The sequence below is a fragment of the Manis javanica genome, chromosome 6 (assembly GCF_040802235.1).
Source record: "Manis javanica isolate MJ-LG chromosome 6, MJ_LKY, whole genome shotgun sequence".
In the NCBI taxonomy this organism is placed as follows: Eukaryota; Metazoa; Chordata; class Mammalia; order Pholidota; family Manidae; genus Manis; species Manis javanica.
Genome location: NC_133161.1, coordinates 20,569,816 through 20,587,910, shown reverse-complemented (window position 1 = coordinate 20,587,910; position 18,095 = coordinate 20,569,816). Strand labels below are relative to the sequence as shown.

The window sequence follows — 18,095 nt, the reverse complement described above, 5'->3', positions numbered from 1 at the left end:
CCACTAGCTTTAGGCTCCCCACATCGTCCCACCAAATACAGACTTAATAGAAATGCCCACCGCACACCTGCTACGTAACCTGCTCTCTGGAAACCTGGTGACCCATCCAGCCTGGGCCTGGGGTGGGACGAGAGCGATACCATCCGGTACCCTAAAGTAAGGGAATGAGAGGGACAGGCATCCCCCCACCGGGAGCGCTGTCCGCCTGTTTCCCCAGCTCCAGTGCAATCCAAGGCATCCTTCGTCCATCCAGGCGAAAAGAGGGAGGCAGCCAAAGGCTGGAGTGCCCGCGGTGTTTTTCCCTTTGAGAACCCAGACGCGGCGTCCTCGGTAAGCACCCCCAACCCCGCTGCCTTATTTCAGGTGGACAGCAAAGGTGGGGTAGGTGGGAGAAACAAGAGGGTGCTCTCTAGATTCGGGACGTTGCTCTCCGCGGAGTGAAGAGGTGGGATCTCGAAATGGAAACAGTCTCCCCCTCTCACCCCCCCTCCTCCTCTTCTGTTTACCTCAAGTTTGAATTTTATCTGCGCAACATTAGCTGGAATGCGGACATTGAAACACACACACACACACACACACACACACACACACACACACACACACACGCTCAACCCGGCAGCAGCTCCGGAGGAGCCATGTGGCATCAGGCCACCTCAAAGGGGAAAAAAGTGCTCTTAGCAACACAAACATGGCGAAATCGCCTCTGCATTCCAGGGTAACGCCACTACCCCTACCTTCGCTGGGCAGCTCCCCAACAGCCCGGCCGTGACCTGCGGCCCCCTTCCGGGGGGGAGGCGAGGGGCCCCAGAGAGTCCGAGGGTGGGACTGAGGGGCGTGCGAAAGAGGAAATAGAGTCTACGGTGGAAATGTTTCTGCTGGACCGTCAGAGCCATCCGCCTCGCCTCATTCACCTCGGGAGGTCTAAACGGAGAACAAAATTCCCATCCCTACGTCCCGCCGGGCCGGCTTTCCCCACCCTCCAGAACTTACCTTAGGGCTGAAGACGCGCAGCTGCTTAAATCCCTTTCTCTTTCCTTCTTCCAGAGCGAGACGCAAGGGGGGAAATGATGCACATGTATATTTGTGGAGCATATTCTTCTAGAATTTCCCTTTGATCATCACGAGGAGCGACGGCGGCCCCGGAGACAGGTGCAGTGCTGGCCGAGGCAGCCGGCTAAAAGTTGCTCCCTTCGGGTGGCGGCAGATCCCCGGCCGGGCCTGAGGACCCCGGCTCCCTGCCCCCCGGTGTCGCCCCCTTCTCCGCCCGGCTGCTGCGTGCGGCTCCGCAGCAGGGGAGGTGGCGTAGTTTCTCTTCCTCCCACCTCTTCTCACTCACTTGTTTCCGTAGCCGTGGGCTCCCTAATGCTTTCCTCTCCACAATGTTGTTTCATTATATCATGTCCATCATGTGACACCGGAGAGGCCTCTCTATGGAAACTTAAAGGGGCTCCCACGTGACTGCAGCCGCAACGGCAGCAGCGGCGGGACTGGCGGCGGCTGCGCCCCGTACCACCCACCGAGAGCCCCTCGCGGCGCCGAGCCGGGAGCCGCAGCATCCGGGAGCCGCGGCGTCGGTGCGTGCGTGGGGCCTGCGCTCCATACAGAGCGCCCAGAGCAGAAGGCGCGTCCTCGAGTCCTTAAGTCACTGAGCCCACGCTCTGCTAACGTGACATTTCGTGGCTCCTACTTTATTTTCCCCAAGAGCAATGAGTTTTCTATCAAGTCTGATTAATTTTTACAAAGTTAAAAAGAAAAACTGGATGCGTTCCTCTGCGAGTTCCGCCAGCTCTTGCGTAGAGCAGAAATGACAAAACAATAACCACAGAAATAGCATCAGGCATTTGATACATAATTACCATCACCACCAGCTTTAAAGCTTTCTGGAATCACATTCCTCCGGTAACTGTTGATGATGCTTGCAGGAGGCAAAATGCAATGCAGTTTTTCTCTTCCGCAGCTATATTAGGGATTTGTTGCTGACAACAGTAAAAAGTTGTTTGTGTCAGGAAGTGAGGTACGAAGATACGACCTAGAAGGTACAGACAAAACCAAAGTGGCAGTTTTTGCTTTACTTTTCTGACCACATTCTATAAAATGGTGAGAAACAGCTGGTTTGCTATAAAATGCATAGAAATATGTTTGGTGGAAAAATAGAGAAACACATTTTTTCCCTTAATCATACCATACATGCTAGACACTATACATCATATCTATTCATATATATGTGCATATAGAGAGAAATAAAAGCATGTGCATTTTTGCGTTATTTTGAACCAAAAATTTTGTCATGATTTCTAGCACTTAACCGAAGCATTTAATAACAAGCACTTTGACTTACTAAAGTCCAGTAATGCGTGGAAACCAGCATCAGTTTTGAGAGCTCTCCCTATTATTGAATTACTACCCCTCTATGGGCTTATGCCATAAATCACACTTCTCAGCCTTTAAAGTTTTTGTGGACCATGGAGATTTTATCCTGTACATCCAAGCTAAATAGCTATTTCTATGCTTTAGTTCATGTCTTTCCACTTACAAGGAAAACTCCCTGTTTGGATTGACAGAATTAAAAACTGCGCAGGTCACTGGAGTAGGATAGGAAATTACCCTTCCTTTGGCTTTGCCTTGACTCTTTCCAGTTTACCTCATCAGCCATGATGAGTGATCTCCACTACATCCCTTATAATGCCATAATGTCCCCCAATTTTTACCTTCCTCTATACTGCCCAATTCTTGGATCCTTTCCCCTTTTCTATCCTTGTCTCCTAATCCAGCATCTGTGTCTCCTGGGTACTTAGCTCAGGCCCCCCAAAATGCTCCCAGTTCTCCTTCCCCTACAGCCCTCTTCCCCCCATCCCCCCTCCCCTTCCCAGCTGTGTCGGTCTCCCTTCTCAGCAACTCTACCTCCTTACCTCTCTTTGACCTCCTTTATTCTCCTTCAGGGCCTGGCCCTTGACTTCTCGGCCTCTTCTTCCCCTTCTTTACCTGCAGTGTCCTGCCCCTACTGGGGTCTCCTTCACACCCTTCTCTCTGGTCCCATCCCTTCTGACGCCAAACCCCAGCATTCCTCAACGACTCGGCCTGGTCGCCTTTAGCCTGATTTTGTTCCTGTGCCCCTGGCTGGAAGAGGAGTGTGAGGTGCTAAGTGGGGGCAAGAACCCCCCTCGACGGTGGCCCCTGCCTCGCCCCCCTCTTCCCCGCCCCTCCCGAGTCCCGGTTGCGGCGCTTCCTGGGCGGATGGTTGGGACTTGCTGCAGCAGCGGCGGTTCTGCTGTGTCATGCAAGAAGGAGGCGGCGGCGGCGGCCGGAGCTGGAGGGGGAGGAGGGGAGGAACCTGATCTCTCCGGTAGCGAAGGGCTGGAGGCAAACACCGAGCTCCCCCAGAGCCGCCCGGGAGCTGGGAGGGCTCCGCTACCCCGAGGGGCCCTCCCCGCGGGCAGATGGTAAGTGGGGCGGCGCAGGTGGTCGCCTTGGGAAGGGCGCGCTCTGGGGGGTTAGGTGGGAGGCGGGGAGATCTAGGAGCCACCCCGGCCAAACTGAGGGAGCTCAGTGTCTGAAGGGGACCCAGGCCGTAATAAGGATGACCAGCCAAACGCAGCAATAATTACCATTCGAATAACCCCCCGCAGTTGAGCCAGGCTACAGAGAGCATCCCGAACCTAACACGGAGCTAGAGGCAATGAGTCAGGATTCGAGAACCATCATCCCATCAGCCCTGGCGCTTTAGGGTACAGCCAGAGTTGCAAAAGTCAACCTGCACCGTATTCCTATAACCTGGCTACGCTTTATGGGTTGTCCGTTTAAAACTAGGGAAGGGGATGGAAACCTGCCCAGCCTCACTTTTGCCACGAAAATAATGGTCTTGGTCAGTGGCCTCGGATAATCAGCCTCTGGTGTAATTACACAATCAATAGGAAAAATAGGTTCAATCCGCTCACACCCCCATCCTTACCCAGGCACCTTCCAGGATAATGTATTCTGCTTAAAGGAGAAAGAAAACAACGTGTTCTATTCAGTCTCTGCCCCCACACAAACGGTCCACCCGTTATCACCCCATATTCTGATTGTGATTCAATATGGATGAGGAGACTGCCTTAAACTCGAAACAATTTCCCCTCCGTGGCCCTTTACCTGTAGGGGATTCAGAAACAGAACTGAGAGCAACGAGCGTAGGGGCAGTCTAGGCACAAGCTAATACTTTTACCTGAATACAATTCTCAGAACGGCTTTTTTTTTAAATTCCTTTCCATTTTGCTCCTGAAAATTTCAAAGCACTTTCTGAAATCTCTTTTTTTTAATGTCAGTCATACGTTTAGAAGGGCTTGGTGGGATTAACTGAAAAGCTAATGACTATCTCAAAAGCACATGCTGTTGCTAGGGAACTCAAGCTCATCCTGCTCTCTAATCACTAGCAGGTTAAGTGGAAATCAAACTTCTCAGGGTGTTAGTAAAATGAATGGCATTTGGTTAAAGGCGTTCTTGCTTGTGTTGTAGCATCCTGGACTTTTATCGATTGCCTCACACCCACATATCTTGTTTTCCTAATTTGATTTCTGTATTTGCGTCACTGCCAGGGACACGCAGACTAGACCAGTCAGGTTCACTTCCTGTTTCTCAGAACTGGTTTATATTTGGTCTCCGTGTACTAACTGGTAAAACATTATCAAACTGATCCTCTTGAAGAAATCTGTGCTTTCCATGAAAACAAATTATCTCAATTAAATTCTAATTCCCATGGAAATCATCATCATTTGAGGAATAAAATAAACTGCCAGTTGCCATTTGAGGAAAATAAAAACTGTTCTTGAAATGTAAAGCCTGGTAAAATCCATCATCTTTATTTATTTTACCCAGAATCCTCATTTCTCAGCATTAGAATTAAAATAAACTCAAGTAAAGAGTATACTTAAGTATGATATTTCTAAAATGAAGCTCAAAAAATACACATTAAAGCTGGGAAAATCATAAGGCATTGAATTGAATGGAATCCGGGCCCCAGAAGCACAAATAAGCTTGGGTTAGCACTGGGGCACTCAGAGAAGAATGTGATTACAGGGCTCTACTGCAAAGAAGAGCGCATCACTTTGTGAACTAATTGTCACTTTTACTAATTCCCCTATGTCCCTGGAAAAGACAGGTTTGTCTTTTGTTTTCACTTCCTTCCTCTTTATAACAGGGATATCACATAGACAATATCATAAAGATAAGTAATATACAAATAGGTGGGTTCTGATGCAGATAATTTGTTTAGATGGAAAACAGAGAGTACGTGGAGGAAAGAACATCTGAGTATCAGAAAATTTGCTCCCACTTCTGTAGGCTGGATGACCTTGGGCAAAAGCCACTACAGGTCTTCTTATGCCATTTTTCTCATGGGAGCTTAACAAATGCTGCATTACAGATCGCTAAGGTTCCTTGCATTTACAAAATTATGTGATATATTGAACTGATTACATAAAAATTTCTATTTTAACTGGATTTTACAATGTTAACCTTTAACAGTGAAACTTTAGTACCTATCCATAGAGATCTTGGGGAAAACAATAATGGGAAATGATTTGCTGTTGATGTATCATTTTTTAGTGTCATTTGCCAATCAAATAAAATCAACCTTATTTCCAATGTACTTACTCTCTGCTTGCTGGTGTGGTGTTGCAAAGCAATAAGAGGTAGAAAGGATATAAAATTGTATAGAAAGGTCTTTCAGTCATTTTAGATTTAGTTAACCCAAAGTATTTTGATGAGCAAAATGGTGGAATGATGAAGGGATATACAAAAAATAAATAATCAACTGAATCCCCATAGAGCTAATAATATATTTGTCTATATTTTAGTGATAGGTAAATATAAACCTATCACAGATTTTCAGAGTCTTCAGCTTTAAGGTACAAAGAAGTAGCATGAAGAAATGTGAGGTTTATGCCAAAGAGAAAGACCTGACTCTGAAACCCAACTCTGCCACTTTATTTATGCATTATTGACTGCATGCTATGTGTCAGGTAAGCACTGGGAAACCAAAATGAATAAGACAGCTTGCTCCAAAGGACCCTATAGTATAACGAGGAGACAGATGAGTAACAGTTGATCACACAACAGTGAGTGACATGATATCAACAGGGGAGTTCATTGTAGAGGTACCTAACCCTGACTGGGCATACTTGGATCCCTAACCAGAGACAATGAATTCAGAGATGAGTTCTCAAGGATAGGGAGAAGTAATCCAGACAAGTGGGAAAGTTTAAGAGAAATATAGTCCAGCCAAAAAAAGTACTATTATGTAAAGTCCTGGAGGTCAAAGTACCCAGAGAGTTGAAGGTGAAGAACAGTGCCTAACAAATAGTAGATTCTCAGTAAATACGTTTTACAAACGCCTGGCAGAAGTTATGAAGGACACACTCAGAAAGATCAGCAAGGTCTTGTATTGTGAAAAGTCTTGTATGTCTTCCAAAGCAGTTTCAATTTATCTTAAGGCCAATGAAGAACCACTGATGAATTTTAGGGAGCATAATGAGGTGATTGAATGTCCATTTTAGAAAGATCAGTCCCGTTTGGAGAAATTATTAGTGTGAGTAACTATAAGTGGGAGACTAGTTAGGAAGTTGTTTTAGTGTTATATGAAAGAAATGAGGGGCATCTAAAAATTTAGCAAGAATGGAAATGGAGAGAAGGAAAGGATTCAAGAAATATTATGGACATAGAACCAACTGAATTTTGTTATTGACTATACTGCAGGATTAAGGAATAGATTTATGTCTTAGGTAAATGGGAGGATAGTGGTACCATTCCCCAAGATGTGAACTTCAGGAGGAAAAAAATATGTTGAGGAGGGAAGGTAAGTAGCTTGATTTTAAACGTGGTTGAGTTTGAAATGTCCATGAGATATCAAAGTGAAGTTGTCTACTATGTAATTGAACAAGGTAGTCTGGAACTCAGGAGAGAGATCTATGCTGGAGTCACCGAAATAAGTAATAGCCATGGAAGTAGATGAAATCCCCAAGAGAAGAGGTAGAGAGTAAGAAGAAAGACTTAACTGGAACCGCATTCAAAAGGCAGGGCGGGGAAAAGGTGGGGAAACAAAGACAAAGGGAGAACTCCAGAGAGGTTGGACAACCAGGAACTAGTTAGTTTCAGAGAAGCCAAGGGAGGAAATGTCAACAGTATTAAATGCTAGAGAAAGGTCAAGAAGAATGAGAGCTGAAAAGCCCTTGGATTTAACAGGAAGGCCATTGTTGTGTTAGCAAGGAGTTTATTGGGATAATGGGATAGTAACAGATTGCAGTGGACTGAGTAGATCGGAGTAGAAGTAGATAGAGGAAGTTCTTTTGGATAACAAGGACTGAAGGGCAAGGAAGGAAGGAAATTAAAGGTATTGGGAAAAGAGTACAGTCAAAGTGTGTGTGATGAAGGCTGCATAGGAAAAGAAGGAAAGAATACAGTAATACAAAACTGTCGATTCTTTCAGCCTTGTCTTTCAAATTAAGTATCATCACCATCCACCAATTACTTAGGCCAAAAAGCATGTAGCTATTCATGATTTTTCTCTCTTCCTTAGTTCTCACATCCAATAAATACGTCCAATAAAAAATTCAGGTCAACTCAACCTCCAAAACATTTCCCAGATCTATCTTTTTCTATCTCCACTGCCACCACCCTAGTACAAACACTATCTTCTGGTCTTCTATAATAGTTCTAATTCTATAACAGTTCTACTTTTCCTGCTTCCACTCTTGCCCCTATTCTCCACAGCATGGCTAAAGTGACATAAATCATACAACACAAATCATATCATATCATACCACTTCCTAGAGTCCTTCCATGTCTTCTGATGACACTTAAAGTCCAGACTCCTTTGTGGGCCTACAGAGCCTTATGTGGCAAACCCGGACTACTTCTTCAGTCTTGTTCCCTCTGACATTCTCCCAACTCCACACTGGGCTTTTTTTCTATTTCTCAAACACATTGAATTTGCTCTTCTTTTAAAGCACTTATCCCAGATAATCCCTTTTCCTGGAATACTCTTTTGGTCATTGCAGTCTCTTATTTAAATGTTGCCTCCTCAAAGAGGATCTTCCTGACCACCCTTATGAAAGTATTCTTCTCTGCCCACCTTCATAACCATTCCTATGTATTTTTTTCATAGTAGTAAAACTTCATTACTAATTGTTTTCATTGCTTATGTTTGAGAATCCCTCTAAAATGTAAAACCCATAAGGATTCCTGGAACATAATAGGCACTTAAAAATGTTCATTGGATGTTTATAGAAGGAAAAAGAGAGGAGCAATAGATTATTATAAGTTAAAGTTAAAGGCATCACAGATCAGAGCCTGATATGGTTGAGGAATGGCCAATGATAGTGGATTACTAGGTTTTTAAGATTCCAGAAGTGGAAGAGTTACCAGCTATGTGACCTGGAAATTCCCATTCTTTGAGCTTCACTTTGTGGTTAATAATAATACATGCCTCATAGGGTTGTTAGGAAAATTAAATTTAATAATGTGAGTATAGGTATAAGGCAGTTTTATCAAACTATTTTCAGGAAGTCAGGACTTCTATGAATTAATTCATAACCTCTAGATGTGAGTTCCTCATGTGGGCTCCTCTATAATGGAGGTAACATTTCATGATTACTTATTATTAGGAAAAAAAATTGACCGAATTGTGACTTTAAAAAATACTAGGAAAAGAAAGAGGGCATTACGATTAGCATGTATAGTGCATGGGGGGCATGGGGAGGGCTGTGCAACACAGAGAAGACGAGTAGTGATTTTACAGCATCTTACTACGCAGATGGACAGTGACTGTGAAGGGGTATGTGGGGGGGACTCGGTGAAGTGGGGAGCCTAGTAAACATAATGTTCTTCATGTAATTGTAGATTAATGATACCAAAATAATAAAAAAAAATACTAGGATACCTGGAAATGAACATTTTTCTCACTGCAACAGCCTAAATAAAGTCATCTCCTAAAATATATATACATATATATATATATGAGGATACCTGAAAGAACCTGGAAATTAGAGTATTTATGAAGAAATCAAAGCACTCCTACAAATCTATAAGAAAAACATCAAAAACCCTGGAAAATTGGGCAAAGCATATAAAAACAGACTCTGGTCAAGGAAATACACATAGATCTTAAAAATCTGTAAAAATTATCACCCTTTCACATAACAAGAGACATGCAAATTACAACTTCAATGAGATGTGTTTTTTACATGCCAGGTTGACAATAATCAAAAAGTTAAGTAGCATACTTGGTTGCCTACACTGGGAAACAAGCACTTTTTGACATTGTCAGTAAGAGTGAAAGTTGGTACAACCTCTGTGGAGGGCAACCTGGCAGTATTTATGAAATTTTGAAGTATACAAAACCTTTGACCTAACAATTTCACTTTTCTATATTTATCCAGTGATATAATCACACTTTATATTGAAGGATGACTCTTCTAAGACCTTCACTGAAGCATTAATTATAGTAGTTAAAAACTGAAAACAGCCTACATGTCCATCAGTAGAGAATTGGTTAAATAAATCATGGGAACAGTTAAACAAGTGAATGGTAGGCAGCCGTTAAAATTTGTGAGGTAGTTCTAGGTAGATTGATGTGAAAAGATCTTCACAATATATTACTAAGTAAAAAAATTAAGATGAAGAATGACATGTATTTTGCTATTATTATTTCTTTTTAAAGACAATTTGTTATTTTTTTGTTTGTTTTGCTTGAAAAACATTACCTGTGAGAAGATAAAGTAGAGCAGGGCAAGAGCAGATGTGGAGAGACTAGTAGGGAAGGTGTTTCCGATTCACGTAAGAAAAGAGTTCCCAGGCGAGGGTGGTGCATACACAAGAAGAGAAGTGACCAGAGTCAAGAGCTATTTTAAAGAACCTGATGAATGAATGGAAATGATGGGTTATGGAGAGGGAGATTGTCATAGCTGACTTTGAGAGTTCTTCCAAAATTAGGTGCATGAACAGAGATGTCAATTTCTGAGATGGAGAATCCTGGGACAATAATGGGAAAATCAAAAGTTCTAAGTGGAGACGCATACTACAGACATGTGATATGACTGAAGCTCAGAAGAGCTGTTGGAACTGAATTTACAAATTTGGGAGAAGATTGCCTAAGGAGGGTAGATAAAGTCAAAAGAAAAGCAGGCCCAGGACTAAACTCTAATCATTTAGAGATTGGATAGAAATGAAAGAGCTGGAAATAGAAATCAAGAATCAGAAACTAGAAAAATAAAACCAGGAGACTATGGGGCCAAAGAAACCAAGAGATGGAAATGTTAACAAGGATCAACTCAAGTAAAATGTTGCAAAAGGTCCAAGAAGCTTATTACAATGTGTTTCTCTCATAAACCCTAAGATTCTTGAAAGTTAGGATTATTTTATTTCTTTTTCTACCTTCACGGTTTGCTCTGTGTCTCACATATAATAAATGGTAAGTAAATTTGTGTTAAATTGGAGAGAGAGCCAAAGATACAGAAAGAAAGACAGACAGAGATACAGAAAGACAATATAATATATTTTTGAGCCTCAAAAAAATAAGACATTCCCTTGAACTGTACTGCAAACTAAACTTGATCTTAGGAAAAATAAGGATATTCTCTCTTGCTTTTGCTTTTGAGCTAACACATTTCATTGAGCTCTCTCAGTGCCACATTGTTGAGATATTAAGTGCCTCCCCAAAACATTTTCACTAAGTAATAGTCACCTGTGATTGGTCATTCTGAGTCATTTTTGTCTTTATTTAGGTCCTCAGCGATGACAAAAAGAGCAGTTTGCTTTTCCTCATCTGTCTGACTCCAGCATACCACCTTGAATCAGTTGATAGAGTCTGGAGAATCCATTTTGATGCCACTACCGTTCTGTAATACATGATAAGCACGCATAAGGATGCCCAGCCCCAGTTTCCCATCAAGGAGAAAGATGACTTTTGGCAGGAAGAAATGTGTCACATCTTAGAGAAACCACTAGCTTCTCCGTCTGCTATTGTTTCTGTAGAAAGGTGCTAACTGCTTTCAGGAGACAGTATAGAGAACACAAAGGTTCTGACTTTGTCCTGAGAACATGGAAACCTTCTAAACAGCGAAACAGATGTAATGACCTTTTGAAATTGAAACTAAAACAATAGATGTAGTTTAAGCAATATTTAAAATGTTATGACATCCTGTATTATTTAGTTAGATCAGGGGTTTACAGAGAAAGCAAACTTTCTCTGTAAAGAGCCAAATGGAAAATATTTTAGGCTTTGGGGGCCATGCAGTCTTTGTCCCAACTACTCAACTCAGCCACTGTAGAGCAAAAGCAGTTATAGACAGTAAGTAAAGAATGACCATAGCTGTGTTCCAATTAAGCTTTAGTCATGGATACCGGGATTTGATTATCATGTAATTTTCACATGTCATGAAACATCACTCTTCTTTTGATCTTTTTCAGTGAACTAAAAAGGTGAAAACCATTCTTGAAAATAAAAATGGGGTGGGTTTGATTTGGCTCAGGGACAGTACTTTGGCAACCTCTGATTTAGACAAACATGAAGATATATCATGAGAAAGATTTTCAGATTTGGACTTGAAGAAAATAATCTGTTTCATATATAGCCCTTTAACTTAACTTCTCAAATTTATTTGAACCTACAAACACATTTGCCTACATCTGGTTTATTTGGAAATAAAGTATATCTCCTCAGTTCAGGATTTAACACTTTGCTCCTTCTCTTCCTTGTAATGACTGCATATGCATGAATGTAGTATTTTTGTGGAGCAAACTGAAGAATTCCTACTACTTGACTTTGTAAATGCCCAAGCTAAGAAAGGACATAGTAATTCTAATCACATTTTAAGACTGCATTAATTCATTCCATAAGTACTTATTACATATGGCAGCACTGAGTGTTCTGGAGTTAGACATAAAAGAGGATAGAAGATAGATAGCTAGATAGGTAGATAGATGCACAGGTAGGTGAAAAATCTAGTAGCTGATGGATGTCAATGAGAATTGCCTGGATCTTTCACAGTATAAATGGAGTCATTTCAGCAACAGACAGGTAGTTAGACAAAACCAACTTTAAGTCTGAGCTCTTTGGTGTCCCAGACATGTGACCTTGGACTAATTACATAAACCATATAAGCTTTAGTTCCTTCTTTTTTAAAATGGGGATAATAATACCTACCTTTTAAGGAGGTAGGAATTAAATAAGATAGTACATAAATCAGTTAGCGTGGTTACCTAGCACAAGTTAGCAGTAAATGGTAGCTGTTGTATTATGCCAAAATGAAGGTATATAATTTGTTTGAAAGAAGCACACAATGGATACGGACAAACCTAAGGGTTGATACCTGGAAGAGAAGATTTGGGTGAAAATAAGAGCAGAAATGACCGGAGCATACAGTAAAGCAGCTGGCTGGCTGGCTCACCTGTGCCTTGGCCTTCCCCAGGAACCAGCTGCTAGATTGTCTAAGGCCCTATAGATTCAGCTCCCTACCCTCCCTAATACTTACGCACCATACTGAGGTGGGGAAAAGTGAGCTGTGAGCCTCAGATACCTGTAGATCCTCCTCTTATGCCCTCCACTCTTGTGTTTATCCAATTCTGGGCTTCCACTTTGACCTTCACACCTTCAGTCTCTGGTCATTCTGGCTTGCGTCCTGATCTTCCTGTAGACTTGGAACCCTCTCCTGAATCCTGGCCTTCTTTACCGTGACATCATTTAGCTTATCTCTGACCAGCCCTCTTCCCCAGAGACTCTGTTTTACTGCCCACATCCCTTCGGTAAACTGTGGTTACGTGTACCTTGCCTTTCATTCTGGACTGCTTAGTATTAATAGCTCCTTGAACTTCACCTTGGTTAGAGACACTGCTGCCTTAATCCAAACCAGCTTCTATATTCACAGTTCATGCCCTGGGGAGTATTCCCCAACCCAGTCTTGGCTCATGCTCTCTCTCCACTGTGTTGTCAACTAGTTCTAGCATGCCTTGTGATCCTGTTATGGCAACATCAATAATGCTTTCCCAATACAAATGACAAAATTATTGGTACAGGGGCACAATACAGTGGTAATGCAGAACTTCACCATCTACTGACAAGTTTATTCTGCTGAAAAGCAAGCATCAAATGAAGTTGGCATGACTTAAATTTAAACTAATTGCTTATTGAAGAGATACTATTCTATGCTTAATTCTAACCAGCTAAGACGAATGTGCTGTGAAGTGGAAGTGACGGACAGCTTAAAATAAGCGACCACGGCATCCTTGAGTTTGTAATAGCCAGAGAAGGCAATTCTGCACTTGCTAACCTGACACAAAGAAGACTTAAGCCAAGTTAAGAAAAAATGTGGACATGCGGCTCTATCTCGCCATGAACTAAGAAAGTGCAAGAGGAGTAAAATGAAATTTAAATTCGTGTAAAATCAGTGATTTCAGTGAAGAAAAGGGAGCGTCAAAAAAAATCAATGTGGCTGTTCATGAAGCATTCTGATAAGCTTATACTTTTTAAAAGGCATGTACAAAAGGTAGGAGCAGAGGTATATGACAAGGCCTCATTCAAAAGAAGGGCTCAGACCTGTGAAAATAATGCCAGATAGCTAATGTCCGCAGACATCTAGGGTCCGGGGAAAATCCTGAAGACAATAGTTTTCTTTGTTTATTTACTTATGTTTATACTAAGGATAATAGTGAAGAAGGGGTAGTGCTATTGAATGGGGCAGACTAATATTAATAGTTGGCTGAAAAACAATCATTCAGCTAGAGCATTTCCTAGGTTCTAAGGTATAAGCCTTTTTCCCTACATTTTTAATATTTCTAAAATCAGAATGTATCTTCAATAGATATGTTTAACATAGTAGCGTTTTGGGGGGAGGGCTCTAAACACAGTAATTAAATGATGGTACATCATACAGTAAGTTAGTCTTGGAATAAAGGAAATATGGAATTTTATTCACTTAGCTCTGCTGGTATCAATCACACTCAGCAGACAAGGGGTCTACTTTGTGTTCTGAAAGTGGCAGTGCTGCTAGTGGCCACCAAAGGTGGGAGAGTCAGGAAGCAGAAGAGGCCACTTTCAGAAGTTATTGCCCCATGGAAGGAGCAGAGGAGGGTGGGTGAGCACTGCTGAGGAATAGAAGAGTAACAAATACTAGAGACAAGTCAGAGACCTGAGAGGAAAAGTGTGGTCAGAACCTCTAAAAAGGACTAAAAGGAGACCATTGCTGGCCCAAAGAAGCCAAGTCACCATAGGTGTGTCACAGAGGAGAGAAGGATAATGAGCTGCCATAACTAAAACTGTAGACTGAGTAACTTAAACAAAAAATCATTTATTTCACACAGTTCTGGAGGCTAAGAAGTCCAATATCAAGGTACCAACAGATTTGGGTCTGGTGAGAGACTGCTTCCCAGGCTGCAGATGATCATCTTCTTGCTATATCCACACATAGAGAGAGACTATCTTTTGTATCTCTTTTCATAAGGGCACTAAACCCACTCATGGGGTCAGATGGGTAGTGGTTTGTCCTGGGCAGAACATTTTGAACTATGCCTGTGCATGGCATGTGGGCAATATTGTGTCGGGCCTCTTCTGAATCACGGCTGTGACCAACTAAAAGCTCCAGTGCTCCAAGGTCCAAACTACTTACCTCCAGTTGATCCCTTGGAGGGCTCCTCTGAAAAGATATTCAATCAAGATATAGGTCTGGGGTCAAAAACCAGGAAAAGATATTGCAAAATGTCTAAGTAAAACCTTGAGTTTAAAAACAAACAAAACCAGGAATGGTCCAATAAAGAACAAAAGTCCAAAGCAGCCAAAAGACAGAGACTACCAGAATAAATTCAGGGGAGAGTTGGAGCTATGGCCTATTTCTACTGGGTTCATGGAACCCATATTAAAGAATAAATTCATAGAACCTATAGATCATTTGGCCATGAAGGATATCATTCCAACCACATAGGATTAGATCTTCAGAAACTGATGCACACAGTTGGTCTCTATTCAGCTTGAATACAAAGGGTTTATCACCTAGGAAAGGGACCATGTCTTTTCATGATTTTAACTCTGATTTCTACCATGTCACTTTTGATAAAACAAATAAGTTTTCAAATGGCAGAGATTTTGTCATTTTCTAACAAAAGCAATGATCTTGATACATAAAGATATCATCCTTACCTTTGTTGTCTTCTCATATGTGTCCCCCCTTTCCAGCTGCTCCTTTCTTTGGGGCATCCATTTAGTTCTGGGAAAGCTGACTCCACCTTTATCTCCATGAGGTAGGGCATGTGGTCCAGGCTAAGACGATCAGTGAATTTAATCTCCTTGACCCCAGAGACTGCTTCAGGTATGGGCATGTGACCTAAGTCATTCCAGTCTCCAAAGAGAATGTCAGGATTTTTGCTGGGAATGACAGAACAAAGATTCCTGGAGGTGAATGCAGGAGCTTGTCACCCTGGAAGTTCTTAGCTGTGCCTTGGGACCACAAGTGAAGAGTCCATTGAGATTGGAGCTGCCACCAGGGACTAAAGCAAAGAAATGAAAAGGAAACCATCAGATCTCTTCCCATCTAAGCAAATACGGCCCTGGAGCTTCTGAACTTTTTCGCTTCTGGGGTCCAATAAACTATTTTTTGCTTAAGCCAATTTGAGTTAAAGTTGCTATTTCTTGAAACTAAAGCATCCTCTGATTCAAAGGATGGAACAAACACGGTTAAGAAGGAATGGAATACATTTCAGATGTATTAGAATTATATGTGAAAAATGACCCATACGACAGAAGTAATATGTTTTGAAAAGATGAAAGTGGTGTAAGCATTTCTTGACCTTAGGGTGGTACAGGACTTCATGAGCAAAAATGTAAAGGTTTATAGTTTATAAAAGAAGAGCATTTGTAGATTTGACTACTCAAATAAAATAGTACCACAAAAGAAATTAAAAATGAGAGATTCTAGAATTTTTGCAATTATGTATATATATATGACAAAAGGTAATGTTCTAATATATAAAGAGCTCTTACAAACATAAAAAAATACATTTCAAAAGAAGAATGGCTAAAGAACATGAAAAGGCAAAAGAAAAAAGGAATTCAATTGGCCAATTACAATGAAAAAGGTCCAACCTTACTAGTAATTAGGGAAACACAAATTAAAGTAAAATCAGATGTCTTGGTGCCTAGCAAGAAGTCAAGAACTTTAAAATGACATCTTGCCATGGATAAGCAAAATACAGGGAAATAAGCAGTCTCATACAACATTCATCATATAAATTGGTTCAAGCATTCTAGAGGGCAAATTGGCATTATGTATTAAAAAACTTTTAACATATACAAACCATTTAACATAGTAGCTTCATTTTAAGTTTTTATCCTAAGAAAACAACCAGAAACACTCACAAAATTTAATGTCAAAGAATATTTAGTACAGCTTGCCTTCTTTATAATATTGAACACTTGGAGATAACCTAAGTGTCCAAAAACAAACACTGCAGAAATTGTTATGTATTCCTATGATGAAATCTATGCATCTAGTAAAAAGCAGGTTATGGAAGATGTCATGACATCAGAGAATGTTGGTAGTTTATTTTTAAATACATTCGCTTAGAAAAAAAGACTGGACAGTTACACAAAATATTAATAGTATTAATATCTTGGTAGTGGAATTACAATTGATTTTCCTCTTTGTGAGTTTTGTATATCCTAAATCCACTCAATAAACATGTATTGGTCTTTTAGTCAGGATTAAAAGGAGATTTAAGATGAAATGGGAACCCAAGGTGAATGATGAGAGAGGAAGAGAGAACTTTGCATCTTTAAGTGAGATTCAGAACTTTTGATCTATACTAACTACATCTCAGGATACAAAAAGAACCTCCAGATGTGATCACAGTAATGCTATGAGGAACCACTAAGGATAAGAAAAATACCATATGCCTGGAGATAGGCAAATAACCCAATATTTAGAAAGGGAAAGATGAATTAAAGATCCTTGTTCAAGAAAAGAAAGTATCAACGGGAGCCTGTGTAGATTCGCATAAGTCCTTCCAAACTACTCTCATTTTCCTTGTCCCCATATGCTTTACGCCATGTAATCCTCATCCTAGACTTCTGAGGTAGTTATTATTATCATTTCCATTACATGGAAGTTGAGCCTGGGGCCAGAGATGTCAAATGATTGCTCAAGATCCTATAATTAGTTTGTTTTCTTTGGAAATAAGGTTACTTAGGCTGGAAGGGTAGAGGTATAGTTGTCATTCTTGGCATTAGGCAGAAGTCCCCATGGGATCCTGGTATACACCTTAATGGGACATGGGACAAATATTATACAATATCATTAGCAGATGAAGAGGTTATACCCAAAAGTGTGGATTGGTGGAACATTGCTTACCTGAAGGTTTCAAAAAGGTAATAATAATACTTATGATTTAGTAAGTGCAAGGTTCTGCGCAAAAGTACTTTGTATCTATCATCTCCGTTGATTTTCACCCAATACCCAGAGAACAGATACTGTCATCATCCCCATTTTACAAATGAGGATACCAAGGCTCAGGACAGTTAATGAGCTTTCTTTGGATTAGAGAGCTGGTAAGTACAGGAGCTGTGATTCAAGTCATAGAAAATCCAGTTTCAGAACCCAAAAGTTTAACTTACACTAAATTATATTCTTTTGGCCCTTGGCTCCTGTTTTGCTCAACTTAACTTTTTTCTTTTTTATTAAAAGGAATATTTATTAATCTTGATTACAACTTAAAAGGCATACTTCTAAGAATACAAAACCAAGAAAATGTGAGAAAAGGCTGGCAAGAAAACCAACATTTATTGAACTATTATAATACAGTTTCTGTACTGCCCTCCTTTAAACCTGAGAACCACTTTGTAGTGTAAATATGATTACCCCTATTTTCACTGATAAGTAAGCTGAGACTGAGAGATCATGACACAAACAAGGTCACTAGACTACATAACAAAATCAGATCCAAATTTGCCTCTGTCCTAAACCCATGCTCTTTTTAATACTGGCTAATAAAACTATATAAAAGTGTAATATTTAGTGGGGAAAGAATAAAATCCTAAAATTATCTTTAAAAAGTCAATTGTATATGAATTGGGAAACCCA

At 40.9% G+C, this 18,095-nt stretch overlaps 1 protein-coding gene and 1 long non-coding RNA gene across 21 annotated transcripts in view; one reads left to right on the top strand and one right to left on the bottom strand.

Annotated features, from left to right (window-relative positions):
* Positions 1-4,247, bottom strand: part of LOC108392288 (uncharacterized) — a 244,974-nt gene extending 240,727 nt beyond the window's left edge. For 9 of the 16 annotated variants that reach the window (XR_012132112.1, XR_012132114.1, XR_012132126.1 and 6 more), the window contains exons 1-2: positions 2,910-3,116; positions 991-2,029 (exon numbers count right to left, since the gene is read on the bottom strand). This is a non-coding gene — a long non-coding RNA (uncharacterized lncRNA). Of the gene's footprint in view, positions 1-990; positions 2,030-2,909; positions 3,180-3,605 lie in introns of those variants that run through there. The other 7 variants (XR_012132123.1, XR_012132122.1, XR_012132113.1 and 4 more) reach the window with 6 other exon arrangements.
* MKLN1 (muskelin 1) overlaps positions 3,289-18,095 on the top strand; it is a 375,358-nt gene continuing 360,551 nt past the window's right edge. For 3 of the 5 annotated variants that reach the window (XM_073238456.1, XM_073238453.1, XM_073238452.1), the window contains exon 1: positions 3,289-3,440. The gene's annotated coding sequence lies outside the window, so the exon portion shown is untranslated. The remainder of the gene's footprint in view (positions 3,441-18,095) is intronic. The other 2 variants (XM_073238455.1, XM_073238454.1) reach the window with 2 other exon arrangements.